This window comes from Lissotriton vulgaris, chromosome 2_1, assembly GCF_964263255.1.
Source record: "Lissotriton vulgaris chromosome 2_1, aLisVul1.2, whole genome shotgun sequence".
Classification (NCBI taxonomy): domain Eukaryota; kingdom Metazoa; phylum Chordata; class Amphibia; order Caudata; family Salamandridae; genus Lissotriton; species Lissotriton vulgaris.
The window spans coordinates 1,352,970,041-1,352,987,092 of NC_141687.1; positions in this window are offsets into that span (position 1 = coordinate 1,352,970,041).

Here is a 17,052-nt window from a genome sequence, read left to right on the forward strand (position 1 = left end):
GTTCACCACCAGTTTAAGGAAACAAAAAAACCAATTGATCTAAGGCATCTGCGAACTCGAGGCCCAGAATCTACTCAGGACATTCTCTCACTAATATCAAAAGCAAGAAAAGACCTCAAAAGAGACTCCAAGGCAGCCAAGAAAGCCTTCAGAGAAGAACTCTGGGCAAAACTCCTCCATGCCAGCAACCAAAAAAACTCTAAGCTCTTCTGGGATATAATCAACCAGCTATGGAACGGCAAGAACAGGCACTTCAACTCCGACGTAATGGAGGACACTTGGAAAGCACACATCGAGCAAACATATAATGACACCCTACCCTCAGGAGCTACAAATCAGGAAATCCCCACTGCAGAAACAGTTGATGACACACCAACAATCGAACCGTCAGAACCACCTCTGCAGATTTCCCAAGATCGGGTCCTTAAAACCATAAAAAATCTAAGGCCTGAAGGAGCCCCAGGACCTAACGGATTGCCTAACGCATTATTCCGGCATGATCCCTTATTCTGGTCTGATATCCTTACTCCATTATTTACACATGCACTATTGTCAGGTACGATCCCAGACTCCTGGAGAGGAAGCATCCTTAATTCTATACATAAATCTGGTCCACGTTCAGATCCTGCCAATTACAGATTGATCGCACTCATCGATGTTGAAGCCAAAATCTACGCCTCCAACCTGCTGGCAGAGTTAGAAGACTGGGTGAGCCACACAAACTTGATGCCAAACACACAAACAGGATTCCGGCCTGGAATGGGCACCCTCACCAACATCTCCGCGGTCACACTCCTTGCCAATCAAGCCATGGCCAAATCCCGCTCCCTCTATGCCTGCTTTATTGACCTTAAAGCAGCATTTGATAAAGTACAGAGGGCAAAGCTATGGGCCAAAATGCAAAGCTTGGGCGCACCAACAAAACTTTTGGAGGCAATTATCAACCTTTATTCGGATACATGGGTCCAAATCAAAAAAGGAGACGGGTGCAGCATAACAAGTAAGATCCAAACTAAAAACGGGCTGAAACAGGGGTGCGTGCTGGCCCCCTGCCTCTTTAACATCTACACCGCCGACCTCGAGAAATACCTTCAACAAGTCCAAACCGACCCCCCAAAACTGGGCAAAATACCAATCACCAGCCTTCAATACGCAGATGATATTGTCCTTCTATCACAAACACCGATAGGCCTTCAACGATCAATGACCCAACTAGGAGCATACACCATTGCATCCCAATTAACAATCAATCGCAAGAAAACTAAGGTGCTGTGCTTCTCAAAACATCATAAAAAGGGTCAAAAGGCAAATTCATCTGGAACCTGGGTGACAAACCAATAACCCAGGTGGAATCTTACAAATATCTAGGGTTTCAACTTGACCAAAACCTTAACTTCAAATACCAGCTGAATCAAGTGAGAACGAAAGCAAAACAACTTCTCTACGCCTTTAAAACTTTACAAAGGAAATTAAAAGGCAGCTCAACAGGCCATGTGTTGAAGGTAATCGCAGCCAAATTCATACCAACCATATCATACGGGTCAGAAATAATGCATACAATAGACGCAGCCGCCCTTAATCAAGCCCAATCAAGCTTCTTCAAGAGGTTGTTCTTAATCCCCCAGCACATTTCTCAAGCTCAGATTCGACTGGAATACGGGCTAAAAAAATCAGAAACCAGCCAGACAAGGGGCGGTCATTAAATACTACTGGCGGATGAGGCAAGCAGAAGATAACACATTAGCCCACTCCTGCTGGGAAGAAATCGAAAAGCAAGCGATGTTAAATAATTCCATCGTCACGGTCCTAAAAGGTTCACTCAAGGACTTACACCTCGAAGGGGTATGGCACACAAACACCCCTTTTTCTGGCTTCAAAAAGGCAGTAAACAGCGCAACCAAACAAATTTCACAGCTAATGGATAAAACCGCATTCTCAAAGAAAAAACACGCTTGGGCAGTGATTAGTTCTTACCAGTCGCTCAAACCACAACCATACTTGTTAGACCATTTTTCACAACATAAAAAACACTATCTGACCATGCTACGACTGGGGTCATTCCCTTCGAAGGACCTAACCCCAAAATGGAAACAAGTATGGTCAACAAAAGAATGCCGGCTGTGCGGACAAGGAGAAGAGAGCCTCTTACATCTACTATGCATCTGCCCTACACAACTAGAAATTCGGAAAAGGGTCCTCCGCAAGTTGCTGATAAAAAATCAGCTACGGACATGCAGAGCGGCAGTTATACATTGTCTTGGAGGCCACTCCATTGAACTTTCTTGCAAAGCCATTATGCTTTGGAAAATGGCAGCCAAAGAATTAGACAACAAACAAGAATGAACTGGAGTGGTTCAGTTTAGACCACTTGGACCCTCGTTCATCCCCTGCATTAACACAAATTCTGGGCCCCCGGTGTACAGCATCGCCTCTCTCTGTTCAAAACTTCTTTTAACATGAAAGTTTTACTTAATGTATTTTCAATGGACGATTATTTAGGTCATGACAGCATTGTGTTTTCATTTCTTTTCTGTTAGCTCCTTTTTAACCCTCAACATTTTATCCAATTAAGTAACCTTGTTTCATTTTTTTTTTTTTTACATGTTTGTATCATTGAACTTTCTCCATTCTTTTATGATTTTTAACGAGATCAAATAAAAGTATTTTTGACTGACTGGAGTCTTATGCCCCAAAATGTGACATTTTACGTTAGGGAGTTAGTTAATATTAAATGTGAACCAGAATAGCGTTGAAAATGTCCCACTTGTTTATCTGTAGGAAACGAAAAATGTTCTACTAAGAACGGCAGAGAGAATAATTTGACAGAAGGGCTCATTAGCTTCACAAGCAAAAGAGATACCCGGGAGCAATTAAAATGAGTATTTCAAGAATCATGCTTCCAAATCAAACGTAATATGTTCTGTCTGCGTTTGTTTCTAAATGTGATGAAGTGGAGATGCCTTAATACCTTGATTTTATATGTACTACATCCCTTATAATTTAAAATGCGTGCTAAAAAGAAAATTCCTCACATTTGGACTTTAAAAGACACAATGAGAGACAGTGAAGAATTATAACTTACAGAGCCAGAACTTCTAACGCCATATTTGCGCTCATTTAAATGGTGAATTATTCCCATTTGCTGGCTTAGTTTTCGGAATTTGGGGCACCTTACAAACTAATCTCTACACAGAAGTGGTTGACTAGAGGATAAGGAGAGTGTCAAGAGAGCATCACGATTGTATCATGGACTGTGCTGCCCAGGCCCCCAGAATAGTCTTCTTCTAAAGGCAATTGTGTCAGCTCTTTTTTTAAATAAAAAAATAAAAACTTATTAGGGTTGGAAAATATAGTTAAATATAGTCGAATTACAGCAATCACATAAATTCAAGAATCCCACTGATTTGGACAGATTAATTTTACACTGGATTTTTTTTTATTTCTCTGCCGCCCTCTCCACTCGAGAGTAAAAATAAAGTAATAAGTAAAAGGGAAATATTCACAGTGACCTTGCAAGGGCACCACAGGCTTCAGTGCAAGGAGGGAAAGGGCCCCATAAATGCTGACTGGGTAGCAAAACAAACGCAACAGTAATCAGGATTCAGTGGACTCAGCAGGATCCTATTTATGAAAAAGTCACACGGTGGAGCACAGCATAACAACATAACGTGCATTTGTGAAGCACTCGTTCACCCGTGGGCATCTTGACACTGAATAGCAGATGTTTATTGTTGCCCAACTCAACGATACTCATTGTCACCTTGCTTGCACTGCGTGACAGAGGAAGGGCAGGAATGCTCTGTATTTTATGCAAAATGGATCATTCCTGCCTTTCCATCTGTGCTGGTGCCCGTTTGGCAGCCTGCATCAATGCAGGCACCCTTGCACCATGATAAAGATAAAGAAGAAGATACAGGATATCCGGAGCCACACATTCGAAGGTATAATAAATGCGGGTAGGTGTAAGAAGGTAGTCGCGGACCAAGTTAAAGAAACAGTAAAGACACAAGCGCTAGTAAGCTCAATGAGGGTGAAGAACAAAACAACCGATCTCTCATCGTAGCTGCCCACCCCAGACCCCGCCCACTCGTATACTTCAGGATGAAACCGAAAGTACTGCTACCGGACACTGCAAGAAGAAAGAAAAAAGGGGCCATAGAACAAAACAAAGGCAAAATAACAAACCCCCCACTCACCCCCCACCCTGCACCCCTGCAATGGCTACGGCCTACCCCACTAGCAGCGTGCCTGTCGCCCAGAAGAATACCCTAAAAAGAGAGAAAGAAAGAAAAAGGGGCCATAGAACAAAACGAAGGCAAAATAACAAACCCCCCCCCCACCCTGCACACCTGCAATGGCTACGGCCTAACCCACTGACAGCGTGCCTGTCGCCCAGAAACATCCCTAAAAGATAAAAGAAGCAGAGGAGGAGAGAGAAAAACACACTCCCGGACTCCCTTACCCCCCACCAGCTGCGACCACCCCGAAACAAGGTCAAAATAGAAAGCAGCGATATATACACTCAATCCGGGGAAGGATGATACACACCACCCGACTCCTGTACATTACAGGTCACAATCCCAGCAGCAAATTAAATTATTTTGCCGAACCCTAAAAAACACAAGTTAACCCTGGCCGGTACGATTCTTCACTAGAGCACTTATAACCCAGACCACAACAACTTTGAGAGAAGCAAAGCTTTCATAAAAGTGCAAGTCAGTACGAGCGAATCGAAGAAAGGATAAAAGTTCACGATATCCACAGAGCAAGCAAGGAAAAGCGTGGAAGCATAATGAAACTCTCCGAAAGCCACTGGTGACCTTGTTGAGGCACTCAAGGTTGTCCATAGCGATGTTTAGCGGGATATGGCTCAAGCAGGGGAAGCTAACAATGTTCACGGGCGCGCGATCTGTCCTGTAGGGATCAGCAGCGCACACGGAATCCGGCTTCCGCACAGGGTCCTCAAAGTTGAGCATACAATGTTCCGTGGGTAGTACAGCTGGCTGAGATGATGCAGAAAAGACGCCGTCCAGCAGAGATTGTCCACTGTTACCGACAGTGCCTGGTAGTTGGCGATGATCTGTGAGTGGAGCGCTCCAATGGCCGCCATTACGGCATGCAGCGGTGGTGTGACTTCTGACCCCTCCATCTCCTCTCACGAAGCGACAGAGCAGGATATGAACCCCGGAGGTCGACTACTCCGGGGTAGCAGGCACAACCGGAGCAGACAACAACAATGGGCGCTCTCACTTCACGATTTCTACACCTTCGCCGCTGGTCAGGGCTCCCGTCCGCCACCCCCGGGAAGCTTACGGTGTCTCCGGGCGTCGGATACAGGGCCGCAGCAACCGAAGAGTCACGCTGCAGCGTCTGCGGTGTAGACAGGATACGAAATCGCCGTTAAAAACAGGTAAAGTGTGTCTCCGTTCCGGAGACCGGACGAAGCCCAAAGTCCACAGCCGATGTTGCTCAACTCCAGCCCGGATGGGTTGGAAATCGAGGCCCCGGCTTCCACGCTGAAGTAGGCCGAGAATGAAACACGGCGTATCTTCATCACCCGATGTGGTAAAAAGTTCGGGATTGCACCTTCAGAGTCAGTCACTCCTCGTGTACACGGGAATCCGGTGTGAAAACAGGATAACTTGCAGGATATACGAGCTGCTGGCGGAGGTCGGCGGAGCCGGGAGCTTATTCGGCCATCTTGCTTGCTAGCGTAGCTCCCCACAAAAACAATCTTAAAGGCATTTTCTCTATATGGGCTGCAGAATGCAGCACACATAGGAAGAGGAAGTAACGAGGAGATATAAAGATATTCTCCTCGTTACACCTCTCCTGGGAAGGCGTATCGTTTTGGCGCATTCCCAGGTTAACCATTGAGGAATGCGTACAAAACGTTGAGAATGCACCTTCAATGCCCATGTAACGCCTTACCAGGGCAGACTAAGGCAATGCAGCAATGCAGCGATTTGCACTGCTTTGCCTTACTCCAGATTTTGAGCCATTCAGAAAAGGATCTTCGTGAACAAGAATCCAGGTGAGCCCTCTTGGCTCTTGGTCAAGGCAGTTTATTTACTTAAGACATACAAGGACAACTTGATTCGACTATATATATATATATATATATATATATATATATATATATATATATATATATATATATATATATATTTTTTTTTTCTGTGGTGACTTGAAATTATGTGAACTGATGTGATTTTCTCCAAGAGCTGAGAATGGAAATCACACACATAGGTACTTGCGGCATAAATACCATCTAGGTATGTGTTTATAAGTATAAGAGGACAAACATTGGATGAAATGTGATTTCATGTTCTAATTATGCTGAATAATGAATTGTTTCTCTTATTTTACTCACAATTGTACATATGAATAAGAGTAGATTACTCGTTAAAAGATGGCCGCCGTGAAAATAATGAATGAATTGCTTTAAGTACCGTTTTCTATGTTTATGTTTATGGTTGTAGAACACGTGACTGATGATGATCACGGCTTCTGATTTAAATGCAATTTGTAAATAGTGTCAGTTTACACTGACGAAGGCGGCAATGCCGAAACGCGTTTGTAGACTGATTGCTGAGGAGGTCTTTGATTAATAAAAGACTTGGCGAACCTACGCCGTATTGGCTTGGAGTGCTCTCATTTCTAAACCCGTGACCTGGGGGTTTTGCGTTGTACAATATATATATATATATATATATTACCTATTGGCGATAGCCAGTAGGTATATATAGTTAGGATTTTTTTCCTATGGGACTTTTGAAAATTCTATGTCTAATAACTTTGGCGTTTGTGGACGGAATCGGCTGAAATTTTCAGGAAAATGGCACATTTTGTTTCTGAGCAGCCCTTGAAAATTTGGGGGGGTTTCGTCAAGGGGGGCCGAGAAAAAAGGGGGGTCCCAAAGCGCGTTTTTCCCATGTTAATTTCCATAGGGCGTTTGGCCTCACTTTTAGCTCGAACGGCTGAATGGATTTGCAAGAAACTTGGCAAAATTGTAGGGACTGTTAGCCCGATGTGCCTTTGCAGGGTCTCAATATATGTGCTCCAGTGGATTTTGAGAAATTAACGTTTTAAAAAATGTATATATCTGTGACAGCGTCCTGGATAGCGCACCAGTTCGCGTACTTTTCGCGTAACGGAGCTTTGCGAAGCGAAGCTGATTGGCTCTCCGGTGTCTGTCAACATTCTAAACAGTCCGTAGCGGCCGACATTTTGTCTCTCGGTAGGATCGAGAGACAAGAGGAGGCCAAAACGAAGGGGGAAATAAAGGAAAGGGGGCAAGGTAGACCCCTTCTGACCCCCTAGGATTGATGAGGGGGATATTAAAGTGCCCCGCGGGTCCCAAAAATTTTTTTAAAAAAAAATTTTTTTTTTCGTGGGGTGCGCCCGGTTCGCGTACCGGAAAGCGGTCTGGGGAGCGTACTATAAGGAAACAAGAATGATTGACTTTTAACTTATTGTATGTTTATTGATTGTTCGTTTTGTTTTTTTTTTGTTTTTTTTTATTTACGTAGCTACATGTAGGTACCAATGCAGAGTCTATAATTTAATAAACGCCGTCTCCTTTGTAAATATCTTGCCTGTTGTTATAGAAGTTATTGTGGTATACGGAATTCATACCATAGTCTGTCTGGAAAGCCGAAACAACATGGTGGCAGGAGATGATAAAGAGATGTTAAATACACATTGGGGATTATATAGTGGGAGAAAGGAAGTAACTATGAACAAAGCTAGTATGTAACACCAAAAAGTTGCACAGTATATTTTAAGTCTGACTTCACGTTATAATGCATTTGCTATAGTTTTCAATATACATATAAAAATAAATAATGTGTCAAACAATTTTTGAATTAAGAAATTAAAATTTATTTTTCATTTTGTTTTTCACAATTTAAAAGAAAATCTAAAAAATCGTGATAATTTTTTTCTTCATTTTTCAGTAGAAAATCTACTGCATCTACACATTGCACAAGTTCATTGTTTATTGTGTCGTCGTAGAAATCCATGTCAACTTCTGTCTCCATTTTTTTTTCTGTTTCAGTTTTCATGTTGTTTTGTTGTTCTTCCATTTTCAATTCTGAAAAATGAATTTTTAAAAAATATATCAGTACAGATAGGGCACTGTTGGGTTTCAGTACAGATAGGCAGTTTGGTTAATTAAAAAGTGTTTTTTTCTTTGGGCAGTGTATGGTATCAAATTGGAAGTAGAAATATGAAGAAAATTATCAAATAAACTCTTAGTCAATTCTGAATTATACTATAGAAGTCTAACTCTATCCTTAACTCAGGGCTGGCGCTAGGCATGGGCAGCGTAGGCTGTCGCTCAAGTCAAGTCAAGTCAAGTCAAAAGATTTATATAGCGCGCTACATACCCAGAGGGTCTCAAGGCGCTTGAGGAAGGGTGGGGAATTACTTGTCAAATATCCACGTTTTGAGTTGCTTTCTGAATGCTAGGTGGTTCTGAGTAAGGCGAAGGTGAGTGGGAAGTGAGTTCCAGGTTTTAGCTGCCAGGTAGGAGAAGGATCTACCTCCCATGGTGGTTTTGTTGATGCGAGGAACAGTGGCAAGGGCTTGGTTGGAGGATCGTAGCTGGCGGGAGGGGGTGTAGAAGGAAAGTCGTGTGTTGAGGCATTCGGGTCCGATTTCGTAGAGTGCTTTGTGTGCGTGGGTTAGGAGCCGGAAAGGAATCCTCTTATTGATGGGGAGCCAGTGGAGGTTTTTCAGGTGACCAGAGATGTGTTCTTTACGCGGGATGTCTAATATGAGCCTGGCTGAGGCGTTCTGGATGCGTTGGAGTTTTTTCTGGAGTTTTGCGGTGGTACCGGCGTAGAGGGTGTTTCCGTAGTCCAGTCGGCTCGTGACCAGAGCGTGGGTGACTGTTTTTCTAGTTTCGGTGGGGATCTAGCGAAATGTTTTTTTGAGCATGCGAAGGATGTTGAAGCAAGATGAAGAAACGGCGTTGATTTGTCTGTTCATCGAGAGTGAGGAATCCAGGATGACGCCCAGGTTCCGTGCGTGGTCCGTCGGGATGGGTGCTTTTCCGAGGGCCTCTGGCCATCAAGAGTCATCCCAGGCGGAGGGGGAGGAGCCTAGGAAGAGGACTTCTGTTTTGTCTGAGTTCAGTTTCAGACGGCTGTGCTTCATCCATTCGGCTACTTCTTTCATTCCTTCATGCAGGTTGGTTTTGGCAGTGTTAGGGTCTCTGGTGAGTGATAGGATCAGTTGAGTGTCGTCGGCGTAGGAGATGATGTTGAGGTTGTGTTGGCGTGCGATGCCCACGAGGGGGCTCATGTATACGTTGAAGAGGGTGGGGCTGAGTGAAGATCCTTGTGGTACGCCGCAGATGACTTCAGTGGCTTCTGACTTGAATGGTGGAAGGCGGACTCTCTGGGTTCTTCCGGTGAGGAACGAGGTGATCCATTCCAGTGCTTTTCCTTGGATTCCGACGTTTCTGAGGCGTTGTAAAAGGGTGCTATGACAGACCGTGTCGAAGGCTGCGGAGAGGTCGAGGAGGATGAGGGCGACAGTGTCTCCATTGTCCAGTAGAGTTCGAATGTCATCAGTTGCTTCAATGAGGGCGGTTTCAGTGCTGTGCTTGGCTCGGAAGCCGGATTGAGAGGAGTCGAGGGATTTGTTGGTTTCGAGGAATGCGGCGAGCTGGTTGTTGACCGCTTTCTCGATGACTTTGGCCGGGAATGGAAGGAGTGAGATAGGGCGGTAGTTTTTGAGTTCGGTGGGGTCAGCTGTGGGTTTCTTCAGGAGGGCGCTGAGTTCGGCATGTTTCCAGCTTTCCGGGAAGGTTGCGGAGTTGAGGGAGCAGTTGATGACGTATCGGAGGTGCGGTGCAATAATGGAGTCTGCTTTGTTAAAGATGTGGTGAGGGCATGGGTCTGTTGGGGATCCTGAGTGGATAGAGTTCATCAGACGGATGGTGTCCTCAGTGGAGATTGGCTTCCAGTCATTGAGGATGTTCAGGGGGGGTGGGGGTCCTGCAGGGGGTTGGGTGGGTTGGTCTTCAGGTCGGTTGTCGAAGCTGTTGTGGATGTCTGCAATTTTGTTGTGGAAGAATGAGGCTAGGGAGTCGCAGAGGGCTTGAGAGGGGGTGATGTCGTTGGAGTTGGCTGAAGGGTTGGTAAATTCCTTGACGATGTTGAATAATTCCTTGCTGTTGTGGGCGTTGTTATCTAGTCGGTCCTTGAAAGCGGCTTTCTTGGCATTCCGGATCAGTTGGTGGTGTATGCGGGTGGCGTTTTTGAAGGCGTCCTTGGTGCTGGTGGTTGGGTCTTTTTTCCAGGCCTTCTCAAGGGAGCGACAGAGTTTCTTGGATTTCTTAAGATCATCGTTGAACCAGGAGGCCTTCTTGCTGCTTAGTTTGATTTGTCGTTTTTTCAGTGGTGCTAGGATGTCGGCGCTGTTGGATAGCCATTGGGTGAGGTTGGTGGCTGCTTGGTCTGGGTTTGAGGAGTGGGCTGGGGGGTTTTGAAGAAGCGATGAGGAGATCTGGTCGATGGTGATTTTGTTCCAGTTTCTTTGCAGAGTAGGTTGACGATGGTTGTTGGATGTGGGCTTGTTGTAGGTAAAGTGAACGCAGCTGTGGTCAGTCCAAAGGAGAGCTGTGGTGTGGCTGAAGGAGACATGTTTGCTGGAGGTGAAGATAGGGTCGAGTGTGTGACCTGCGATGTGGGTGGGGGTAGTGACAAGTTGTTTAAGTTCGAGGTTGGCGAGGTTGTCCAAAAGGGTGGTGGTGTTGCGGTCGTTGTTCTTTTCAAGGTGAAAGTTGAGGTCTCCCAAAAGGATGTAATCCTTGGAGGGGAGCGCGTGTGGAGTGATGAATTCCGTGATGTCTTCACTAAATTGTGCGCGGGGTCCTGGTGGCCTGTAAAGGAGGGTGCCTCTGAGTGTGGTCTTGGGGTCGATATGGATCTGGAAGTGAAGGTGTTCAGAGTTGGCGAGATTGACGTCTGAGCTGGTTGAGATGCGGATGGATTTCTTATGGACGATAGCGATGCCTCCTCCTGTGTGGCCTGTACGGTCCTTGCGAATGATCTTATAGCCTTCCGGAATGGCAATGGTGATGTCTGGGGCTGATGCAGCGTTCATCCATGTTTCTGTTAGGAAGGCGACGTCCGGAGAGATGGTGTCTAGTAGATTCCAGAGGTCAATGGCGTGCCTGTGGACCGAGCGGGTGTTGAGCAGGATGCATTGTAGGTGGTTGGGGTCGGATATCTGTTGTGTGTTCGTAGATGAGGAGTTGTTCTTGGTGCCGTCGAACTTGCAGGAGTTACAGGAAAAGGGTCCATGGGTGTGTCCAGGGGCGGCTTGGACGCAGTTGGGGGAACGGCTGGGGTTAAGGGCTAGGAGGGTGGTGGCATCGTAAGTAATGCGGGAGGGGTGGGCATTACGAGGACCAGGGGCTCTGGCGCTGGGCGCGGTCCAGGCGCGGACGGGCGTAGACGGGCTTACCTTTGGCGCACCTTCGGCGTGGCCGCAGCGAGTGGACGCTGCGCGTTGGGACATATGGCATTAAATGGATAGTGGAGGGGGCGAAGGAATGGAGGAGCAGCTGGGGAGGCGGGTGCGGGCGGAGAGGAGGGGCTTGCTCGAAGCACAACAAACAAAATGGTAGAAAAGGGAAATACGAGCTGGGCGTGCTTGGGGCCAAAAAGTGTACTAATCAAAGGAGACAGGTAAATGAACAGCAACAAACACGCAAATAAGCCCAACAAAGCGAGCGCAGCGCGAATTTAAACATGCAAATGCAGCAGGCAAATGCGGGCGGTACAACGAGGACAAGCGCTGCGATGTAAGCAGAGAACAGCAGTGCCAATGCGAAGCGCTACAATACCAGCCGTCCGTTTTTGAACAGGGAAACACTCAGAGGGTGAGGATAGCGCTGAGGGAATCGCCAGATAGCGAGTGAGCGTCCGCCTCTTACAGCGTAAGGGAGGTCACAGCGCTACAATCTACGGTGCAGATGTAATCAATCCTGGAAGGGAGGAGCAGCTGGGGAGGCGGGTGCGGGGCGGAGAGGAGGGGCTTGCTCGAAGCACAACAAAGAAAATGGTAGAAGAGGGAAATACGAGCTGGGCGTGCTTGGGGCCAAAAAGTGTACTAATCAAAGGAGACAGGTAAATGAACAGCAACAAACACGCAAATAAGCCCAACAAAGTGAGCGCAGGGCAAATTTAAACATGCAAATGCAGCAGGCAAATGCGGGCGGTACAACGAGGACAATCGCTGCGATGTAAGCAGAGAACAGCAGTGCCAATGCGAAGCGCTACGATACCAGCCGTCCGTTTTTGAACAGGGAAACACTCAGAGGGTGAGGATAGCGCTGAGGGAATCGCCAGAGAGCGAGTGAGCGTCCGCCTCTTACAGCGTAAGGGAGGTCACAGCGCTACAATCTACGGTGCAGATGTAATCAATCCTGGAAGGGAGGAGCAGCTGGGGAGGCGGGTGCGGGCGGAGAGGAGGGGCTTGCTCGAAGCACAACAAACAAAATGGTAGAAGAGGGAAATACGAGCTGGGCGTGCTTGGGGCCAAAAAGTGTACTAATCAAAGGAGACAGGTAAATGAACAGCAACAAACACGCAAATAAGCCCAACAAAGCGAGCGCAGCGCGAATTTAAACATGCAAATGCAGCAGGCAAATGCAGGCGGTACAACGAGGACAAGCGCTGCGATGTAAGCAGAGAACAGCAGTGCCAATGCGAAGCGCTACGATACCAGCCGTCCGTTTTTGAACAGGGAAACACTCAGAGGGTGAGGATAGTGCTGAGGGAATCGCCAGAGAGCGAGTGAGCGTCCGCCTCTTACAGCGTAAGGGAGGTCACAGCGCTACAATCTACGGTGCATATGTAATCAATCCTGGAAGGGAGGAGCAGCTGGGGAGGCGGGTGCGGGGCGGAGAGGAGGGGCTTGCTCGAAGCACAACAAACAAAATGGTAGAAGAGGGAAATACGAGCTGGGCGTGCTTGGGGCCAAAAAGTGTACTAATCAAAGGAGACAGGTAAATGAACAGAAACAAACACGCAAATAAGCCCAACAAAGCGAGCGCAGCGCGAATTTAAACACGCAAATGCAGCAGGCAAATGCGGGCGGTACAACGAGGACAAGCGCTGCGATGTAAGCAGAGAACAGCAGTGCCAATGCGAAGCGCTACGATACCAGCCGTCCGTTTTTGAACAGGGAAACACTCAGAGGGTGAGGATAGCGCTGAGGGAATCGCCAGAGAGCGAGTGAGCGTCCGCCTCTTACAGCGTAAGGGAGGTCTCGCACTCAGCCCACCAGCATGGGGCCACGCACTGGTGATGTGTCCTTTTGTTTTCCTGGAGATATATCATAAAGAAAGGTGTCGCCTGCAATTAAGGTCCATTGGAGGGGGCCCCCTCCTTGGGCCTCCTATGGATGGTGTCAGGAGGTATAGGGGAGGGAGAAGGAGACGCTCCCTCAATTGCAAGGAGAACATTCAGAGACACTGAGGGGGCCCCATTGTCCAGCATTTTTGCGCACCCACAGTTTTAACTTTTAGACCACAATCAATTCTCACACCTATGAAGGTGTGAGAAATGCGTGTGGAGTAAAAGTTAAAACTGTGGGGGCGTCAAAATGCTGGACAATGGGGCCCCCTCAGTGTCTGTGAATGTTCTCCTTGCAAGGGGCCACTTATGTAAATTGGAGGGGGCGTCGCGCACGTTCCTTTTTAGCCCAGTGCCTCGCAAATCCTAGGACTGGCCCTGCCATAACTAAAGCAGAGAAGTCTATTTTTTTCTATAAGTATTACAGAGTGATAGAATATAACTGTCAGAAAATGTTTTTCTAATTAGCTTTCAGTACAGAACATACTTCAGTTTTATAAATAATATTTTACCTTTTAAATATAAGTTGAAGTTATCAGTTGATTTTTTGTTGTTATGCACTTCACGAAGTAGTAGTCAAAATGGGTGTGTTTCTCTCTCTTTGTATATATATATTCAGGTACATAACCAATGAAATGTCATGATATAATAGTAGAAATTGAAAGTAATCTTTTAATTGGTTGTCATTTCCAACACTTTCGATATGTTTTGTGAAGTAATTTACCTCAGGGATTTTAGAGAGTTCTACATGCTAAATGGTTAAATGGTATTCCAACAATATTTGTGAAAATGGTAGGGATTGGTATGTAGTATGAGCTAATGTTTAATTGGTGAAAGTGTCTCCAGTTGTTTTTCTGTAAATTACTTTCCCACCTTTTTTGAGCGAGTGCTTGTCAGTGTGCTTCCCGGTACGCAAACTTGCAGCGTTACGGGAGTCCTCCATTTTGTGTTTCGGTAGAATTGAGATACAAGATGGAGGGTAAATAATGTTCAGAATGGGTAGATTGGGGTAGTTTAGACGTATCCTGTCTCCCTAAGTTTTCTGAGGGTGGCTCAGGAGGCTCATATATGTAGTTAAAAAAAAATGTTTTTTATCGCGTGGTTAGCTGCTGGTACGCGAACTAGTTAGCGTACCGGGAAGCGAATATAGGTGAAAATAAGTGAAAAAAGGTACATTCGAAATTTCAAAAGAGTACACTAAGTTAAGGTAGCTCTGAAAAGAGCTTTTGGGTTTTGTGTATGTTCTAGAAACTTATAAGTAGGAACCAATACACATTCTTAAATTTAGTATGAAAACTTTGTTCCCCTCATCTGAGAAATGCACGCCATCTCCTCTGTAGATATCTTGCATGTAGTAACGCAAATTATTGTTGTAGATGCAGCCCATTCCATGGTCCCTCATGTAAGCTGAAACAGACTTATTTACATGCTTCCTCGATTTTTCTATTTGTGGACAAAATTGATTGGACCACCTCCATTTTTGTCTTTGGCATATATTGGAATATACCAAGGCAGTTTGAGGAAAAAGTGTCATCAATTGCTCAAAGGTGTCTTTTAGGAGCATTTCCAGACCTACCCCAGTCAAAGTGCCTAAATGGTTTCCGCCACAGTGCACTATTATGAGGTCAGGGTTTGGCAAATGTAAAAAGGTTTTCACCAATGGTATCAATTGGTGACATTTCAATCCTCTTCGGCCAATCCATTTAATTTCCACATTTTGTAAATTGAGGTTGTGTAAATTTCTGTTATCAGCATACCTGTGAGCCCAGTGGATGTAGCTATGTCCAAGAATCCAGACTGAAAACATGGCTAGAGGAGTTTTTGCTGCAGTCAGATGAAGTGTGGGAATGAAATGGCAGTTGAAATAGTGAAGTTTGTAATGAAAAAAAACTGTGGAGTTTAAGTGCAAATGATTCATTAGCAGTGATTGGTGTATTTCCATTGCTGAAAACAGAAAGTTAGGGTGCATGGATGTGTTCTTTGAAAGATGTAATTTGAATGGTTAATAAAAAATGATGTTATGAAAGATTTCAGTGGATTAGCAGGTGTACTGAGAGTTCAGAGTTCATTTAAAACATTGTTGTTTGAACTTGTGAACATGAGAGGTCTGGCAGGCGGTAGTTGCTATGGAAAAGAGGTAGAAAGGGCAGAGGGGGGAAGGGTGTTGATTTGAAAATAGTGAGGGAAGAGTTTTGATTGGCTGACATGAGAGATATGTGTGATGAATATCAGCGTTTCAGTGCCTTTGTTGGTTCCAGCCTCTGGAGTGCATACCTTTAATTCTGCTAAAGAATAATTGGTGTGTTTCTGAGTCTGTTTTGAATTTCAAAAAGAATTTGTAAAGGTGAGTTATCGTTTATATATTTTAGATAAAGACTAGTATGCTTTTTTGCGTAAATAAGAAAGTCAGCTGTGTATTTAAAATGATGTTTTGCGTCAAGTGTTTTGAATTCTGCTTTCAAAGGTGATTTTGGATCCTTTTACCAATTGTAATTGTAGATAATGTAAATTATTAGTACTGACCAGGTGTGTATATACATAGGAGCTGTGCTGTGTTTTCAAATTATGATCAGAAAATCGTTTTTAAGGAAAAGGCATGCTTTAAAAAATTATGAGAAACTATGTACTTGTGATGTGACTCCTGCAATGCGTCGCTTTTGCGGAACAGATATATGATGCATTTGTGTTGGTATTGTTACGGTGTATATGTAAAAAATGATGCATAAGTGTTGCACGGGCATTGTAAATACTCTCCTATGTGTGCTTAGCAATTTTAAGTCACTTCCCCCGGGTTCAAAGGCCTTGTGAATACGTCCCCATGTGTGTCTGGTCATTTGAAGTCACTTTCCCCGTAGTGCAAGGCCCTTGTAAATACGCCCCCATATGTGCCTGAAAAATTTTCATTTTAATTGTTTGAGTTACATAGCCATGTTAAAAGTTATTGAAAAAAAGGTGCAAGTTCCTTAAAAAAACTTTTTTATGTGTATTAGGGCATCTTAAGTCTGTTCCGCATGAATGTAGGTGTATTATTGTTTTACATAAAAGGTTTAAAAACTTTTTTTGAAATCAAATGCATGCATACTTAGGGCCCGATGTAGGTGGTCGTTTCAGGCCATTTACCGACCGGTTACGGCCGATTTCAGCCGTTTCCGACCGGTAAATGGCCAATCGGTATGTAGGGGCCTAAATCCAAGGCCACATGTAGGTAAATCCACATTTACAGAATCGGAAAAATTATCGGTTCGGTAAAATAACGAATCGGTAATTTAACCGATTCTGTAAATTTCCTATGTAGGGGGGACTCTTCTGAGTCTCAAAGGCCTTAACGAATCGGTATTTTAGCATGAAATCCAACCTCATGGTAAAATACCGATTTCGGTGTGCATGCACATGTGTGCATGCACACCTATGTCATGTGAAAGGCAGACCTGTCCTTAGGGCAGGTATGCCTGCCACATGGCACCTGTGCCTGTTTTGAGGGTGCCAGAGGGTGTCAAAGTGACACCCCCTGCACCCTTGTGAATTCTTTAATTACCGATTTAGTAAATACCGAATCGGTAATGCCTAATCATTGTAATTGTAGATAATGTAAAGTATTAGTACTGATAAGGTGTGTATGTACATAGGAGCTGTGCTGTGTTTTCAAATTATGACCAGAAGAGTCCTACCTACATAT